Below are 19,748 nucleotides of genomic sequence, written 5' to 3'. Positions count from 1 at the left end.
TTTTATTATTTATTGCTTTTGAGGAAGCCTCTGCAATCTTGTAATCCTGGGGACTGAGAGTTTGATCCACCCTGGCCCTGGCAGAGAGGGAGGAAGAGAAGAAAGGCCAGTACTAAAGTCCAGAAGAGAATCTCAAGCAGGTGCCGCAGTGAGGGAGGTTCTAGCTCAAGGCTCTTCAGGGCCCCTGGGAGAAGGCTGTGTCTGACCCAAACATGCCAACTCCTTTGTGCTTTCTGTATAGCCAGCAGGAGTGGGAATGACAGATGAAAGGTTGTCTCTGTCTCTTTATTTTTTGAGGGTTAGGGAGTCTTGGTTAAGATACCAGACTTAGAACCTCAAATGCGTTTTCTTTTTCAGACTTAACCAAGTTGATTAACCAAAAACACAGTAGAATAGCACATAGATAAACTTGAAATGGGAATTTTTTGTGATACAGGTGGAGAGTCAGAGCCCATGACCTTTCATATACAATGCTGGACTTGAATCTCATGTCCTCTGACTTTGCTTCAAATGTTAGAAGTATCCACATGGTGTCCTTAAATGATATGCAGAGCTGTTTCCTTTGCTAAAAGGTAATAAACATTGGCAGCTTATGACCTGGGCTTTTTATAATTGGGGGCTGGGTGTCTGCAGGCAGACAATAGAATCATATTTTAAAATTTAAGGTCGACTTACACGTACACTGAAGAATGTCTCAATTATAAATCATTTCATATGAGAATAGAACCTTGTCTTACCTCATGGGACTTGTGGATTGTAGGCCTTGCTGAATTCAGGAGAAAGGAAACTGGTCACAGCTTATTAGAAATTTCACAACATGCTGTAAAATATTTCTTGCTTGATTGAAATAATTTGAAAGTCTGAATAAAACATGATCTCATTGTCAGGAAACATCTAAGCTTGACACCTGCTTTTCAGAAGGGGAAGTGAAGAGGATGGGAGGGACACAGTTGGCAGAATCAGTCAGACAGCAGCTGAGTTTTGCACCAGAGTTTCTGATAGGACTAAATCTGGAGGACCACTTGTGATGCACCCCAGGAGAACTCACCAGGAAGTAGCTCCTGCTACACAACAGTGCCTTCCAAAGATACTGTGTGAACTTGCATGCAATTTCATGTAACCCTCAAGTGTAACATGTATGTGCATGACCTATCCGGAATGTGCAAAGTTGGGATCCCACAGAAAGGACTGAGCCCTGTTAACTGGTGAGTTGGCAGGCTGGGGAGTCACTGGACTTGGTGTAAGTCAGGCAGCCTCAGGCCCAGCCTGGGCTTGCGCTGGCAGCCGCTGATCCGGTCAGGTCCTTCCCCTTCAGCTTGACTCCCTACTTTGTAGCTCTACTGGTTTTAATTGCTTCATTCTTCTGCTTCTTGGTATCCTTCTTTTGAAATAAAAAGACAAAATACTTAATTCAAAGAAAATTTGTATTTATTTTCCCAGTTGCCCTTCATTTACCTAACATGAAAGAATTTTGTGATCCATTTTTACTGTTGATTCTGACCTGGAGCTTGGAGCAGTTTGCTTCCATTTCCCAGGATGCTGCTTTTCCCCTCGAACAGTGTTGGTGGGAACTTTGGTGTCCTTGCTGGAGTAGCCACCACTGTCCCTGAGGGCCTGCTGAGGAGGGGAGAGTCCCCTGGGGCTTCCGGACGCCCTGTGCTTCTGAGCATCCAGGGCCCTGCACAGCCACTCATGTGCGTGTGCGGGAGCTCGCTGAAGGCACTGGGGACACACTGCTTGCGTGTGACCTTCCTGCTCCCTTTTGGCTACAAATGTGATAGTTGACCATTTTAATGGCTTTGATGCAGTTTCTTCATAATGTCTCTGCTTTTATTTGCTGAAGTTGGGTGGAAAGAAGGTTCAGGCCCCTTTCATAGACAGACCTGTAATAACTAGTCGTTTCATTAGCCTCATTTCTAGCTGAATGTGCTGGCCAGCCTTCTGCAGCTGGAATAAAATGTGTTGAGTCAACTTAAAAGAAGGAATGATTAATGGTTTCAGTCCCATGGTCACCGGGCCCTGTAGCCTTGGCTCTACAGTACATTTTGGCAGGAGTGTGTGGCAGAGGTGGCCTGTTCATCGCATGGTGGCCAGAAAGCAAAGAGGAAAAGGAAGGGGGCACTTTGGCCTTCAAGGACTCAAACTGAGGACCTTTCACAAGGCCCCACGTCCTAAAGGTATTACTACTCCCAGTAGTGCCACCAGCTGATGACCACGCCATTAACATGGGCCTCTAGAGACCCTTCAGATGCAAACTCGGTTCCCTCTCTCCCAAGGGAAGAGTCCCCTGAAGTCTGTGGCAAAAGGATGGGGAGGGTGCACGTAGCCTCTGCCTGCATGACCTGGCCCCATGCCTTCTGTTTGCATCCTAGACAATCCCGTTGCCTGTAGCAGAGGCTACACTGCTAAAACACTGTGCACAATGTGTGAGGCCTGTCAGTTCCCAAGCCTGGAAGATTGGATGTCCTAAAAAGCTGCACTCCTACCTGTCGCCAAGCTCTCCAGTAGTTGCTGCACGAGGGACCAGAATGGACAAAAGACCTTGGGGTGCATGGGCACTGAGCCACTGATCTTCTCACCATGAAGTATCAGAGGCTTTGTAAGTCATGCCAGGGCTGAGGAGATGGCCAAGTGGTTAAAGGCACTTGCTTGCAAAGCCTGCTGGCCTGGTTTCATTCCCCAGTGCCCACATAAAGCCAGATGCAGTCCAAAACTTGCAGCTGTGGTGGCAAGAGACCCTGTCTCCAAAGATGGAGTGCAGACATCTCAAGAGTTGTCCTCTGACTTCCCACGTGTGTGTCGCGGCATGCACACACTGGCATGTGCGCACAAAATAAAAGTTAAGTTGTTCCAGCATGACTTCTGTGATTTTCAGTATGCTGAGGGGTATCTGGCTGGGCCTCCTCACTGCAGGCTGACAGGGAGAGAGCATCAGAGCTCTTGAGAACCGGTCACTCAACAGCTGCAACCACAGGCACAGACGGGGGCCATGCTGTAAAGGCCACCCCTGTGGTTAAGAAGGCACTCACAGTGTATCCCTAGCTTGTCTGGAGTTTGAGAACTCAGTTTGCCCACAAAGTTATGACCCTCCTGCTGCAGCCTCCTGAATACGACGATCACAGGCATGTGCATGTCAGGTCCAGCTTGAAGATCTGTGCTTCACAGCCATGCTTAAGGTTACCTGGGCTGTAACGTGTATCATTCCTGGGTGGTTACAGGCATAAGTCGTCTCTCACGTGCAGCTTGTGGAGATGGGATGTGGCGTGGAAGTTGGCCTTCTCTGCTGGGTAAGGTGAGGACAGTTTACACCTGCTGTGAAGGAAAGGAAGAGTCTTCACACCCAGACCACCACCACCAGTACCGAGGTCAACAAGCGTCCTTGGGCTGGAGAGATGGCTTAGTGGTTAAGGCGCTTGCCTGCGAAGCCTAAGGACCCACGTTTGACTCTCCAGATCCCATGTAAGCCAGACGCACGGTGACCCAAGTGCAGACTAACGTGGTGGGGTGGTGCTGAGCAGCAGGACCCCAGACCCGGCCCAAGGCTGGAGGGAAGGGGATGCCTGCCAAAGGCCCACAGCTTGCAGAGCGGCCTGCTGGGAGTTTAAGATTCTGGTCACCATGGAAATCATCCCTCCAGCTGTGATGCTCAGAGAAGCAGCTCAGCATCGCGGGAGCTGGGGCCTCACCTGTGCTCCGGCCCGGCCCTGTCTCGTTGCCTTGGTCAGAGGAGGCTCTGTGTGCAGAGCGTGGGGGTCACTAGCTCAGCTGGAGCAAGTTCCGGTCAGTTAAGTGGATATAGCAAGTGAACTTGAGATGGGTTTACCAAGATAAAACCTCAACTTAAAGTCCTCTCCCTACCCCCCACAAATACACAGGGCCTCCAGCATCATTAGTCATAAGCTTGTCCTTTTGACCCTTCCTGGCCTAGAACTGTTAAGTTAAGGTGAGGGAGGAAGCAGGATGTCGTCTTCCCCCCCCCCACAAGTCACGATGGATCATTGGGGAGAGGAGGAGGCGACTATGGAGCTATTTTGTATCCGATTCGTGTCTTAGTTACTCTTCTGATGTCTGTGACAATACCTGACAATTTAAGGATTTATCTTTGCTCCTGGCTTAAGGAAATACATCCACCATGGTGGGGATGGCATGGCCTTCGGTGGCTACATTCCCATCTAGTGTAAGCTGTTACACATTTGGGGTGCATACAGCTTGGGATGGAAGCCCCACTGAGATATAACCCAGAAGGTCTGTCCCCCAGCAACCCACTCCCTCCCTGGAGGCTCCATTTCCCAAAACAAGGTCACTAGCTGGGGACTGAGTGTTGAAACATGAGTCCACAGGGATACTTCACAGCCAAACCATAACAGTTTATAAGAGGAAAACTACAATGCAGAGGGCATAGAATGACCCAGAAACTTGAGGAAATGTGTGCAGCCAGGGATGCATGAATGATGCATGATGTTTCATCTGGAGTCAGGTGAGCTGGGCTCTGGGAACAACAGGTGTCAGGACACACAGGAGGGGGCCGTGCGGGCGTTGCTTTAGTAGTGCACGGGCTAATCCTGGGTGAGGTGAGAGTCCAGGCTGCTAGGTAACAGCTCAGTAAATGGGAGGAGTTGGAGCTGGGAGCCATGGGGTTCATAGGGACTGCTCAGTTTTCTCCTCTGGAGCCTCAGCACATGTCACATCAGACTCCAGTTTCTAGAGCACTTCAGAGGTCCTAACGAAACACAAATTGATTCCTATTTCAAAAGAAAAATAGCCAGGTGTAGTGGCTCACACCTTTAATCTCAGCATTTGGGAGACTGAGGTAATGAGACTCTACCTCAAAAAAGAAAGAAAAGACTGGAGAAATGGCTTAGTAGTTAAGCACTTGCCTGTGAAGCCTAAGGACCCCTTCGAGGGATTCCCCGGTACCCACATAAGCCAGATACACAAGGTGGCGCACGCATCTGGAGTTCATTTGCAGTGGCTGGAGGCCCTGGTGCACCCATTCTCTATCTCTCTCAAATAAATATAAATAAATAAATTTGTTTTTAAAAAGAAAGAAAAACACAATGATTGAGATGGGGAGGTAATATGATGGAGAATGGAATTTCAAAGGGGAAAGTGTCGGGGAGGGAGGGAATTACCATGGGATATTTTCTTATAATCATGGAAAATGTTAATAAAAATTAAAAAAAAAAAAAAGAAGGTATCGTAGTGCTGGAAAGAAGTGGCTGGAGTACTGAGTAACATCTCTATCACACCTTCCAAGGCTCAGGGTCTAATGCAGAAGAGGTGGTGGAAAGAATGTAAGAGCCAAAGGGTAGGACTCCACACAACGTGCTTCCTCCAGACAAAATGGCCTGGATATCCATGACCTCACAGTGCCTGACACTACCTACACAAGACTATCATAAGAGGAAGAAAAGACCATGACATCAAAATAAAAGAGAGACTGATTGAGATGGGGAGGGGATATGATGGAGAATGGAGTTTCAAAGGGGAAAGTGGGTGGGGGGAGGAGGGAGGGTATTACCATGGGATACTTTTTATAATCATGGAAAATGTTAATAAAAATTGAGAAAGAAAAAAAAAGAAAGAAAAACATTTTAAGGTTCTAGTAGACAAGCAGTTAGAAGAGAGTAGTGGCATCCCATTCATTCTTCCACACACATAGGCACACAGTGGAGAGATTTAAAAATCTATCCAGGGCCAGAGAGATGGGTTAGTGGTTAAGGGGCTTGTCTGCAAAGCCTAAGGACCTAGGTTCAATTCCCCAGGACCCATGTAAGCCAGATGCACAAGGTGGTGCATACATATCTCTCTCTCTTTCTCTTTTCCCCCTTGCTTTCTCTCTACTTCTCTTTCCCTCTTGCAAAATAAATGTTTGTTTGTTTGTTTTTAAGTAAAAATCTACCCAAATTGTCATATTAAAGTATCACAAGTAGGGGCTGGAGAGATGGCTTACTGATTAAGTATGCTTCCTGCTGCATATCCATGAAGCCTTGAAGGGTCCTGGAACCATCCAGGTTTGAATCTCCAGAACCCACTTAAATAGCTGGCCATGGGGCTGGAGAGATGGCTTAGTGGTTAAGCGCTTGCCTGTGAAGCCTAAGGACCTCGGTTCAAGGCTTGATTCCCCAGGACCCATATTAGCCAGATGCACAAGGTGGTGCATGTGGCTGGAGTTGGTTTGCAGCCGTGGAGGCCCTAGCTCACCCATTCTCTGCCAGGTGTGGTGGCACACTCCATTAATCCCAGCACTCAAGAGGCGGGGGTAGGAGGATCATTGAGTTTGAGGCTACCCTGAGAGTGTATAGTGAATTCCAGGTCAGCCTGGACTAGACTGGAGGCCCTACCTCAACAAAGAAAAACAAAGGCTGGAGAGATGGCTTAGCGGTTAAGCGCTTGCCTGTGCAGCCTAAGGACCCCGGTTCGAGGCTTGGTTCTCCAGGACCCACGTTAACCAGATGCACAAGGGGGCGCACGCATCTGGAGTTCGTTTGCAGTGGCTGGAGGCCCTGGCGCACCCATTCTCTCTATCTGCCTCTTTCTCTCTCTGTCACTCTCAAATAAATAAATAAAAATGAACAAAAGAAATTTAAGAAAAACAAGTAACATGAGGGAAACTAAAATGTATTTAGGAGATGAGGTAGCCTGTTACTACTTGGCAGCAGCTGGAAGCAGCTGTGTTGGTATTGCCTGGGTTCCTGGATTGGCTGTGAGGTCACCAGGTGAGGTTGAGCCATCCCGCTACAGTGAATACAGGAAGCCTATTGGCTTTGTGTTTCCTGAGTTCATAGAGCGACAGCAAGTCAAAGATGTCCAGACCTACAGTTGCTAGGTACTGAGCAGCCCCTTGGCCTGACAATACACAACTTCAAGGTAACTTGCCTGGCAGGAATCTGGCTTAACGTGTCACCTCTGTGATGGTGACAGTGGGATTCTCACCCTGCGGTTGTGGCAATGACCAAACATACAACAGCTGACCCTGGATGGACAGCTCTGACCCCAGCTTCTTGACTACCCGTTCCCACAGCCCTAAAGGAGGGTGCTGCACAAGGCCATGTCAACGAGCAGGGACACAGGAGGGCTCTGGCTTCTCAGTAGCAGGAGGGAGGAGGGACCCTGGTTGTGGTTGGATGGTTTGGATACTCCCACAGGCTGGGGAGGGTGAGCCTGGCCCCTGGAGGACGCAGGGGTCTGGCAAGGTCTTGGCTGTGGGCTCAGAGAGCTGGGAGCTCACAGAGAAGTCCCCGTGAGGCTCTCTGGATCAAGCCAGCACACGACACTGGCCCTGGATTTCAAGTCTTCATCCCATATTACACAAGTGTGAACTGGTAGGTGGCTCCAGCGTTGCTTGGTTACACAGCTTTGGACCAGCCATTCCCTCAGGGTCATGGTCACCGCCACCCCTCCTGGGAGGCGATTTTATACTTGTGGATCTTCCCTTTTCTCCTCAGAGAGGAAGCTCTTCCCCAGCCCTAGTCCCACTACTCATCTGCAAAGAGCCCTGGGAATCCCTTAATTGGCTCAAGCCAGTTACCGTGTGTCCCCATGGGGCTCTGCTGCCCTGCCTGCTTTTTGATACTTATCAAGAAAGAAATGGAGGGCTGGAGAGATGGCTTAGCGGTTAAACGCTTGCCTGTGAAGCCTAAGGACACTGGTTCAAGGCTCCATGCCCCAGGACCCACGTTAGCCAGATGCACAAGGGGGCGCATGCGTCTGGAGTTCATTTGCAGTGGCTGGAAGCCCTGGCGCGTCCATTCTCTCTCTACATATATATATCTGCCTCTTTCTCTCTGTGTCTGTCACTCTCAAATAAATAAATAAAAATGTACCAAAAAAAAGAAGAAGAAGTGGACATGGCTGAGAGTCAGCCACTTGCCTGCCTCTCCCTGAACCCACAATCAGACCAGGAGAAACTCCAGAAAGTACATGTGTGTGTTGAAAGGGATCCAGAGTGGGGTTGGTACAAAGGTGGCATGGGGCCCTGAAGTCCAAGGGCTTGAACCTAAGGACCATATATGTTGGCTCTATGTAGGGTGTAACCCATAAGTCTCAGGAAAGGAAATGAAAGGACCTGGGAACAGGTTTTGCAATAAACTGTCCTTCTCAAAAGGCTGACTGATGGCTTGTTAAAAAGGCCCAGATGGGCCTGGGGGTGCAGCTCAGTGGTATAGCGTGTGCTTGCTTAGCACACACAAGGCCCCAGGTTCCAACCCCAGCACCAAAACAAAATAGAAGTCCACTACAGAGGCACTAAACACATTCTGGACTGAGCTGAGTTCTGTCCACTCAAAAGCACTTGGTGGTCTCACACGATTTCCATGGACTTTTCAACTCCTTGTAGACCAAACAGCAGAGGCCTGTTTGCGGTGAAGTCATCTGTCTGGGCACTGGTCTCCGCACTGGCACACCAGAAGGGTCTGTTCCACACCCACTTCTTGGCCTTGCTGGGGGAGCTGCCCCCTTCCATATCCTCCTAGTCTTCTCTCCGTAGATTCCAGGTCAGGGCACAAGGCTCTTCTCTCTCTCCCCAGACATGCCTCCCAGACAAAACCCCAAACAAACACCCATGGTGTCTCAAGTTCAAGATGGCCCTTGTCTTCCTCGCGTCCTATGTCACCCTCTAGGCTCCGATCTTGATGTTTCTCCTGGGCTCTGCTCACCTGCCCAGACAGAAGCAAGCCAGAGCTCTGTCCCTAAAGGACCCTTAGGAGCCCTGCTTCCCAGCAGCCCCTTTCCCAGGGGTCTCTGCTGCAGCATGTCCCTGCTCACAGGCCTCCGTGGTCAAAGGGAGCCTTCTTGACACCTACCAGAGCAGCCTCTTCTGCTGAAAGCCTTTGAGGCACCTGCTGGCTCGAGATGATGCTTGAACTCCTTACCTGCCTTCATGGACTCATCTGAGACCTGCAGGCTGAGGAGGAGGGGGACAAGCAGGAAAGGAACTATCCAGAAGCCGTCCATCGCCTCCTCCCAAGTCCCCCTCCCACCCCCCTGCTGCCATGAGCCCATTTTGTTGTCTCAGCTGAATTCCCTTGGTCACAGAAATGTAGACTTAGACTTGGTCCCAGCAAGCCTTGTGGTTCGTTCCAAATAAGGAGGTGAAAGAGGATATGCATCCATTACCTTGTCACTGCTCGGGCAGAACGCCCAGTCAGAAGCAGCTTATGGAAGGAAAGGGCTTATTTCCAGCAAACAGGGTTTTTCTTGTTTTTGTTTTTATTTTTCACTGTAGGGTCTCACTCTAGCCCAGGCTGACCTGGAATCCACTACGTAGTCTTCGGGTGACCTCAAACTCATGGTGGTCCTCCTACCTCTGCCTCCCAAGTGCTGGGAGGAAAGGCGTGTGCCACCACGACCTGCCCAGCTTCCAGTTTGGAGGGAAAGTTTCATCGTGGTGGAGAGAGCATGGCAGGAGCAGACAGCCAGTGTCACATCTCCACATGGGCAGGAAGGAAGTAGAGTGGGCTCAGTGAGGCAGGCGGGGCTGGCAGATAGCAACCTGAAGCCCACTCCTCACTGCCACCCTTCCTCTTGTAAAGGCACTTTCTACCTCGCAAATGTTCCACCAGCTGGGGGTCAGCTGTGAGACCTCATCACAGACACATGAGGCTATGGGAGACATTTCACATTCAAGGCACCACAGGACATCTGTTAGAAACTTCTGCTCGTTTATTCCTCCAACCCAGGAGCAAGGTAAGTGAAAAATGCTTTAGCCTTTACTCCTCATTTTCTTCCTTGAATGAGCAACTACAGCCACCTTGTAATCACCAAGGGGAAGTTGGGACAATCGCAGGGACACCAGACCTGATAATTACTGAGCCACCAAAGTTGTGCTAGCAAACAGCAAACTCCAGTCACTTAGGGAAAAATAAACCACTGTTTGCTCAGGCCAGGCTAGTCAGGGGAATGCTCAAGGCACAAGCAGAGTGCCAAGGGACAGTAGAAAAGAGGCAAGGAGGAGGGTTTCATGGGGGCAGGACCTGAGGGTCCACAGGTGAAGGGCGTTCCCCACCACAGAGCTGCAGAAGGGCGTGGCACATTCCGGGAAAGGCAAGTGAAGCGCCTAAGGGAAATCTGCAGCTTGAGGCAAGAGTGGCCCTAGGCTCTGAACGCTCAGGCTACCTGTTACCCTCATGGTGGGAAGATGGCTGCCAGAGCCCTGGGCAGACAACGGTTTTCTCAGAAGCAAAAGCAAGCTTTCATTTATTCATGTGTTTATTTAAAAGTCCCTGGGCTTGTACCTGGAGGGATGGCTTAGCAGTTAAGGCGCTTGTCCGCAAAGCCTAAGGACCCAGGTCCAATTCCCCAGGATCCAAGTTAGCCAGATGCACAAGGAAGCGCCGGTGTCTGGAGTTCGATTGCAGTGGCTGGAGGCCCTGACACGCCCATGCACTCTCTCACTCTCACTATTTCTCTCTCTTTCTCTCTTCCCCACCCCTCTTTCTCGGTTAAATAAATAAATAAACGTCTCTGAGCTGGAGAGATGGCTCATCAGGTAAGAGGAGCACTTCCTCAGCAAACATGAGGGCCCAAGGAGGCCTGAGACCGCTGAGTCCAATGCCCCCAGAACAGCTTGGTGTGGCCCACACATGTCTTTAGTCTAGTGGGGAGCAGACTGGAGAATGACTGGGGCTGGCTGCAGAATCAGTTCAGTGACGACTCCATCTCAAGAACACATGGGGATGAGGGATGGAGCAGGGACCCGTGATGTTCCCTGGCCTCTGCACATGCACAGGGAACCACAGTGACACCAACGCACACATATAATCCACACAACACAGAGTACACATGCACCAAACATACTACACACAGAGACGCACACACAAAGTCACTACAAAATCCCCAGAATAGGGTTAGGGAGGTGGTTAAACACACTTTGCTTGCAAAGCTTGCCAGATCAGGTTCGGAAAGGGGAGCTCCCGTGAGCCCAGCCTCGCCTCCTCCTTCTAGCCTGGCCTCCCACCTGCGGCGCTGCATGGATGGACACCCGATCTGGGGTCTGGTGCTCCCAGGCAACGGGGGCCGCGAACAGAACGGGAACAGAGTGTGAGGACCGACCAAGGCAAGTTACCCAGGACTAGATCCCTGCCCTCGCCACGCCCCGCGTGCCTGTGCTCATCTTTCCCATTGTTTCCAAGGCTGGCGTCACCCGCTCGGAGCGGCGCCCTGGCTCTGCAGCCGCGGAGGGCGGGCGACCCCTGGCGGTGGCGCTCTGCAGCGCAGCTCCGAGGGCGAGCAGCGCCCTCTGCCGGCCAACGGCCGTTCCTCCTCCTCCTCCTCCTCTTCCTCTTCGCGTTGGGCTGGGATCACCGGGTGCAGACGCCACATTTCTGGAGCCTGGAAAACTGAGGCTCAGATCTGCTGTCCGGGTTGAGACTGTCTGGGAAGCTAATATAAGCTCAAGTTGCGTCTCCCAACTGTCCCAGGCACAGGGAAGTTTCTGCCTCTGCTTCAGAGATTCCCCCAGCATCCTTCGGTGCAGGCTTTTGGAAGAGCACCAGCGAATTGCTTTGTGCGTAGGTGGGAGGCGGGGTCCAAAACCCATCCCGCGAGAAGCTGGAGAAAAGATGCAGGGAATAAAAAGAGCTCTGTGCAGCGCAGGGCCACGGGACACAGCCAGCTGTGCACTGATATGCATGTGAGCTCACCCTAAGGTGGTTATCAGTAACCATGGTGACGGAGGATAAGGACTGGAGAAGAGGGTAAAAACCCACAGGAGAGCTGAAGAAGCTGTCACTCAACCTAGAGAGACGCGCTCCCCGTCCCTCTCCGAGCTGATGCCCGCCGCAGGACCGCGCAGCCCCTGGGAGCCCTGGGCTGGAGTTGGCTGGCTGTCGGGGAAGGAGCACGGCTGACCGAGCCCGGCCCTCGGGTCCTCGCAGCTGCACGGCCTCGGGGCTAGGCTGCGGTTGAGAGGATAGGAGAAGAGAGAACTTGTGTGTTGAGTGAAGAAAGTGCGGCAATCGAATTGACATACCCGCCTCTCGACTACTTAATTACATGCTCGCGACAAGACCCTACTTTGAAAAACCAAAAAATTAAATTTTTTTTTAATTTTTTTTTTTTTATTTGAGAGCGACAGACACAGAGAGAAAGACAGATAGAGGGAGAGGGAATGGGCGCGCCAGGGCTTCCAGCCTCTGCAAACGAACTCCAGACGCGTGCGCCCCCTTGTGCATCTGGCTAACGTGGGACCTGGGGAACCGAGCCTCGAACCGGGGTCCTTAGGCTTCACAGGCAAGCGCTTAACCGCTAAGCCATCTCTCCAGCCCTAAATTTTTTTTTTTAAAGTCTAGGCCAACCCAAAGAAGCCAGAGTCCCATCTGGAGCCTGTGCGACGTATGGGTCCTAATTTTAGCCCATCGTGGAGCCAGGCCAGAGCCCAGGGCTTCCCTTCTGGGCCACACTAGCTAGCAGGGTCCCGACCCTACAATGGGTGGGCCCCAAGGGAGACGAGCAGTGTGCAGGGTGGTCTTCCCAGTCATGAGGGAGGATCGAAGGGCCCTGGTTCCTAATAACGACAGGTCGGTTTGTGTACGGTTCTGTCTAATAAAGACAGGCCGGGTTGTGTGTGGTTCTGCCTGGCATCACTCATGGCTACACAGAGTCAGGGCTTTAGTGCTCAAGGAGCCCTGGGCAACTGACATGGAGGCCCAGGCAAAGCTCAGAGTGAGGGTAGGCAGGCAGGAGGCCACCTGTCTCCTCAGGGCACCAGCTTACCTGTGGCGTGAGTTCCAGCTTGCCTGCCTGGTCTCCTGGACACAGAGACATCTAGCAGTAAACGCTGACCCCAGACAGAAGAAGGCAGGGGCCACCAGAGGAGCCCTCATCTGCCCTTGGCCGAGGGAAGTACTTACTGGAGTTGGCAGGGGGACAGACGTGGTGGGAATCCCCTTAACATCCTCAGTTGGCTCCGCAGTTAACCTGGACCCCCAGTGCCCTTGTCAGCCTCCCTCCCTTGCTAACCTCTGTCCTGGGGCTGAGGCACCACAGGATCGCTCAGCCCAGGAGTTTGAGATCAGTCTGGGCCACGTAATGAGACCTCATGTCCTAAAATAAACAAATAAATAAATAAATAAAACTCCCATTTGGGCTATGAGAACACAGAGCCATGGCAGAGCACATGCCCAGCATGTGGGAAGCTCTGGGTTCAATCCTTGTCACCAAAACAAACTAAAAGCAAACAAACCATCGTACCCGATCCCTAATGATGTTTAAATTTCAGATCAACAGCAAGTAATTTTTTGTATTAAAGTTATTTTATGGGGATCAGGCATGATTTACTTAGTAATGTACAAAGTCCTGGCTTTGGTCCTCAGTATCATATAAACCAGGCATGAATTCCAGGTCAGCTTGGGCTACAGCAAAACCCTACCACGAAAACAAAACAAAAACAACATCAAAATAAATAAATTTTAGCTGGGCATGGTGGCGCACACCTTTAGTCCCAGCACTTGGGAGGCAGAGGTAGGAGGATTGCCGACAGTTCGAGGCCACCCTGAGATTATGTAGTGAATGCCAGGTCAGCCTGGGCTAGAGTGAGACCCTACCTTGAAAAATAAAATTAATTTATGTCAAATATTGTAAGAGTCCTACACTAAAAGAAACGTTCATCTGCTAGACCAGATGATCAGAAAGGGTTTCTCTGAGGCCAGCATCCTGATAGGGCTGAGGATCACGGGAGGAGGAAGAGCTGGGGAAACTGTTGGCAGAGGAAAAGCGGGTGGTCCTGCATGGCCTTGGGTCTGTGTGCTGTTTCCGGACCCCCTTCTAGGTCGGTGACTACACAGACACAGGACCCACAGCGCCCCGTCTCTGGGGGGAGCAGAAGCCAGCTGTGGAAAGACCCCACCCACTTCCCAGTATTTCTCTTGGCAATTAAGAAATTCTTGCTTGGCGCTACCCTCTCCACTCAGTATTCAAACTTCGCAGGGTGACCCATGGCCTGGCTCCCTGTCCCTTTACCAGCAGGTCTCACTGGAGCCCCTCCCTAGAGCTCCAGTTCCTTTCTTGTCTAAAAGAACATGTGTGTGTGTGCATGGGACGTGGTGGCACTTGCCTTTCATCCCAGCACTCGGGAGGCAGAGGTAGGAGGATCGCCATGAGTTCGAGGCCACCCTGAGACTCCATAGTGAATTCCAGGTCAGCCTGGGCTAGAGTGAGACTCTACCTCGAAAAACAAAAATAAAATAAAATAAATGAACATGTGTGTGAGGAAAAGGAGCTGCTGCCCTTAGTGTGGTCCCCCAGGAAAGCTTCCTCTCCTCCCCTCCCCCCCATCACCCTTCCTCTCTCCAGGGGGCAACCAGTCTCAGGCCTCTGATCTTCCCAGGGAGACTCACTCTGGTAGAACAAAAGCACACATCTCTCACCTTAAATGGAATAAGAGAACACAGATTTAGGTTACCCCAAATTTTAACAGTTTCATGAAGGTTTTATAGCTACAGAGCAGAAGAAAGTCATAAATCAAAGCACTTCTCAAATCAATGAAACATCAGGTAGGCGCAGATGGGTTTCAGCAAAGGGAAGTCTTGGCTTTTAGTCTGGCGGAAGTCAGAGGTCTGTTCAAACACTCCCAAAGATTTACCTTAAGGTCTCAGGATGTGAGTTCACACACAGAGATGATATTAAATGTGGCCAGGCTAGCTGGAGATAATTTGACTGTGGACTTGTAACATTCCAAACTCTCCACAATCGTTGAAGTTGTAGTTGGTGAACGAGCCTTGAATGCCTACCATATGCGTGCCTTCTTTTCCCTTTCGGGGAACCTGAGTTCCCACTTTCGTCTGCCCCCAACCCCATGCCCGGCTCCAGTTCCTGGGGCTGCACCACCTCTTCCCTGGCTGGAGCCCGGGCTGGCCACTGGGGACCGATGCCTCCTTCATTATCAGGGCTGGAAGATGGCTTTGCAGTTAAAAGGTGCTTGCACTGGAGAGATGGCTTAACAGTTAAGGCATTTGCCTGCAAAGCCAAAGGACTCAGGTTCAATTCCCAGTACCCACATAAGCCAGATGCACAAGGTGGTATGTGCATCTGGAGTTTGTTTGCAGTGGATGGAGGCCCTGGTGCGTCTATTCTCTCTCTCAGATACATAAATAAAAATAAAATACAAAAAAAAAAAAATTCCCGGTGTGGTGGCACATATCTTTAATCTCAGCAGAGGTAAGAGGATCACTGTTGGAGACCACCCTGAGACTACATAGTGAATTCCAGGTCAGCCTGGGCTAGAGCGAGACCCTACCTTGAAAAACGGAACAAAACAAAAGGTGTTGCTTGCAAAGCCTGCTGGCCCACATTCGACTCCCCAGTACCCTAATAAAGCCAGATGCACAAAGTGGCACATGTGTTTGGGGCTGGTTTGCAGCAGCGAGGCCCCGACACACCTATCTTCCTTCCTTCTCTAAATAAATAAAAGAATGAAAAAAAAAAGAGCTTTAGACTCCACTTTTCTTCCCCCACACCCCATAAAGGGGGGAAGGTGGAGGGAGCAGAATTTTGTTGAGGGAAAGAAAGCCTCTTCCTCCTGGTCAAAAGAATGGAACTTGAATTTTCCCTCTGGCCCTGGGTAGAGACATGACAGTCTAAGCTACCCAAAACATAAGATCATGGTCCCCTCCCTTAAGGGTTTATCCAAGTGACCCCACAACTTACCTGGCCAAGAGACCACCCCTCACCTACAGACATGCTAAGGAGGTGGGAGGAACATTTATTCCCTTAATAAGACATCATACTTGTTGCAGTCAGGTTCACATTGCTGGTAGAAATCACCCAACCAAGAGCAGCTTGTGGGGAAAAAAAATATAAATAAAAGAGGTTTATTTTGGCTTACAGGCTCGAGGGGAAGCTCCACGATGGCAGGAAAAACTATGGCATAAGCAGAGGGTGGACATCACCCCCTGGCCAACATAAGGAGGACCATAGCAACAGCAGAGTGTGCCAAACACTGGCAAGGGGAAACTGGCTATAACACCGCTAAGCTGGCCCCCCAACAATACACTGCCTCCAGAAGACGTTAATTCCCAAAACTCCATCAGCTGGGAACCTGGCATTCAGAACACCTAGGTTTATGGGGGACACCTGGATCAAACCACCACAATACTTAAACCTGCAAACTCACTTCCCTCTGGGTAGTTTTGCAGACCCTCACGGTCAAGCCTGCTGCTTTTCTGAAGCCTAAGTTCCTCTTCCCTCTCTCCCTCCCTCCCTCCCTCCCTCTCTCTCTCTCTCTCTCTCTCTCTCTCCCTGCTTTCTATCTTTGGATCCTGGCCAAAATCCTAAGCAAGCTTGTCCAGACTCACTGTTTCTCTGAAGACTACTCTACGCCATGTAGCTGATTGCCACCCCTGTTGCTGAAACTGCCTGCTCTCTAGACCGGATTTAAAAGGCTTGACGTTCTCTTTATTTTCCATCTATCTCCTCCCAGCAGCTGCCCCGTTTTAACAGTGTGTGTCTTTTATGGCCTTCCTCGCACATATTAATAATCACACTAGCCCAAGCTGAGCCGGAGCTCACGCTTGTAGCTCAGTCTGCTCTCAAACGCATGATGATCCTACCTCAGCCTCCCAACTCCCAAGTGCTGGGATTAAAGGTGTGCAGCATCACACCTGGCTTTTGAGATGATATATATAATTTTTATTTATTTATTTGGCAGAGAAAGAGGGAGGGAGAGAGGAAGAGAATGGACATGCCAGGGCCTCCAGCCCCTGTAAACCAACTCCAGACACATGCGCCCCCTTGTACATCTGGCTAACGTGGGTCCTGGGGAATCAAACCTGGATCCTTAGGCGTTGCAGGCACAGGCCTTAACCACTAACCCATCTCTCCAGCCCCCCCCCCCCTTTTTTTTTTTGAGGTAGGGTCTCACTCTAGCCCAGGCTGACCTGGAATTTACTATGTATTCTCAGGCTGGCCTCAGACTCATTCATCCTCCTACCTCAGCCTCCTGAATGCTGGCATTAAAAGCAGGCGCCCCCATACATGCCGGACCCTGAGCGTTCTTCTGACTCCATTTCTAATTTATTTTATTAATGAGACTAAGAACCCACGAAAGGGAACCTCAGCTCCCCACTGACAGTATGGCTCTGCTCTGTGGTCGGCCCAGGCAGGGGACAGCAGTCCCACAGGGCAGGTGCCACATGGTCAAGTCCACCCACACCAGGAAATGACCTCACTTGCCTAGGCCACAGAGGGCTGCTCCTAGACCTGGCATGTGGGTTTGAGGCTGGCATGCTAAGGTGCTCATCTGCCGCCTGTGGACCCTTGGGGAAGATGCTGAATGCAGCCTGTCTGAGTTCGCTGCCTCCACAGTCCTGGTGATACAGGTTAGGAGAAGGGCGGCCTTGTTTTCCGGAGACTGGCGCCTGGGTATTTGCATGCCACGGTGCCTGCCCTGGCAGGACTGGAACCAGCCCTCACTCAGTCTCATCCGAGAAGGCTGCAAGCAACTTCCTAATCCTTCTTCAGCCCAAGCAACAGCATCCTGGTCTTTCCCTCCAATTAGCACCCCTAGGCTGGCCCTTCCTGAATCAGAATTCTTCCCCACCCCCAACCAACAGCCAATCAGATCCGTACCCCCACCCCTGAGACTGACGATGATGGCAACGCAGTTTAAGGGTGACAGGGTGAAGTAAAAACAGGGGGTGTCAGGCTGAGAGAGGGCTTAGCAGTTAAGGTGCTCTCCTGTGAAGCCTGAGGACTCATGTTCGACTCTCTAGGTCTCACGTGAGCCAGGCGTACAGTGACCCAGGCATGCCAGGTTGCACATGCGGGCAAGGGGGCGCAAGGGTCTGGAGTTTGATCGCAGCGACTAGAGGACAAGGCTTGCCAATTCTCTTTCTCTCTCTCCTCCCCCGCCATAAAAAAAAAAAAATAGAAAAAAAAAAGGCCAATCTGTTGAGCCTCATGAAAAAAAAAAGCAAACCAGGGGATGTCTTGCAGCCTTAGGGGGAGAATCTGGCTTTATCTTATCTCTGCCCCCTAAAGAGTCCTTCCACCCTCTTCCAAGAAGGCCCTTCCTGGGGAATTGAAATTTCTGGAAAGGTTTCCCTTTCCCAGAAATCCTGACCCCAGTCATCTGACATCACCACTGGACTGAACTGTAAGCTGAAATAAATCCTTTTTCCCTTAAGGTCTTTTTGTCAGGTAGTTCACCCCAGCAATCAGAAAGTAACTGATCCATGGTGCCAGGGCTTTAGGCCTCACATGAGCTAAGTGAGCACTCTGCCACTGACCTGTATTTCCTCATAGGAGGCTCTGTTTCCCTCCTCCTCCACCCAGTGAATTGCCTTTGCCTAGCACTTACAGGGTCTCTTGTGGCAGTAAGTGCTGCTTAACACTGAGCAGGAAACACACACACACACACACACACACACACACACACACACACGCACGCATTATTTCCTTACGTCAAGTTAAATCTGGCCCTGCCCCAGAAAGCAGTCTTTTCCCTGGGACCTCAGCTGAAGACCCTCATTGTGAGGCAATTTTGGGGTAACAACCCCCCCAAATAAAAGCAAGGAATATCTTTGAGGTTGTAGGAGGATAATCTGATTATTTCTCTTTTTTTCCCATCCCGTATTTTATTACTGAAATGTGTTGTCCTACCCACCCAGAATAAAAACCTTATTCTCCCCAACCCTGCACAAGCACCTCAATTCTCAGCCCACTGGCCAGATTGGAGTGTGTCCATTGGGTAGGAAGCCACCCGGGGCCTCGTAGAGAACACGGGCTTTATTTGAGGGCCTTGGTCACTTGCTCATAGGCCAGCTCTATCTCCTCATCATCTGGACGGGTGGAGGTGAATTCTTCCCTAGCGTAGGCATCGCTCAGGTGCACTCCACGGAAAGCCTCAGGGATGGAGAAACCCCTGTATTTCTTGCACACTACCTGCGCCATGTGCAGCTTTGGCAACAAGTTACAGTCAGCCAGGGTGAGCTCATTGCCATCCAGAAACTTCCTTTGAGAGATGCCCTCATCTTCAGCACTGGTCTCATTCACTTCTTCTGGAAGGGGGGGATGTCAAGTAATTGTCTAAAACCTTCAGGGCTTTCAAGGAGCCCCTTTCCTAGATTATCATTGAGTGCTGGGTTGGAATCCTTGATGTAGGCAGAAAATTTGGCAAATACGTCCAGACCAGCTGTGTTGGATCCAGGCAGGGTTCAGCGCAGCCAGCTTTGGATACCTGGGAGGGCTCAGCAGCGCCTCCAGAAATTCCTGTCTTGTTGGTATCTTTGTGTACTTCGGTGCCATGCAGCAAGAAGGGGAGCTGCCCACCTGGGCAGAGCTTCTGCACCGTCTCTGTCCGCCTCTTAGTGTCCACGGTGGTGACGTTGAAGGTGACTCTCTTAAGCCAGAGCAGCATGAAGAGTCTTTGGGAGAAGGGGCAGTTCCCAGTCTTGGCCCCATCACTGCTAGCCTTCACGAACAATCCGACCTGAGGCTATTCCTCAGCTGTGGTTGTTGGGCACCAGGCGAGAATCTGATTATTGCTTATCTCTTTCCCCCATAGGAGCCCTTGCCGGAAGCCAGGAACATACGGTGAGAATCTAGTTTGCTTTCCTAGAAGAAAAAAATTAAGAGATCACTCTCCTCCCTGGAAACCTGTCTGGACACCTGAGATGGGGGCTGGACTGACCAATTTAGCTAGCCCCCATACAGTAAATGTTCGTAAAGGACCCCAATTTGGTGTGCTACATATGCACACCTTCAAGGTTGGTGTAACTTCCTTTCTAAGTGTGTGAATAACCTGTGCAGCA

At 50.7% G+C, this 19,748-nt stretch overlaps 1 pseudogene; it reads right to left on the bottom strand.

The window, feature by feature from the left end:
• Positions 1-18,723: 18,723 nt before the first annotated feature.
• On the bottom strand, positions 18,724-19,369 carry LOC101600909 (annotated as a pseudogene).
• Positions 19,370-19,748: the final 379 nt, after the last annotated feature.

This window comes from Jaculus jaculus, chromosome 1 (genome assembly GCF_020740685.1).
Source record: "Jaculus jaculus isolate mJacJac1 chromosome 1, mJacJac1.mat.Y.cur, whole genome shotgun sequence".
Classification (NCBI taxonomy): Eukaryota; Metazoa; Chordata; class Mammalia; order Rodentia; family Dipodidae; genus Jaculus; species Jaculus jaculus.
The sequence above is the reverse complement of the archived record's forward strand: the minus strand, read 5'-3'. Positions and strand labels throughout refer to the sequence as shown.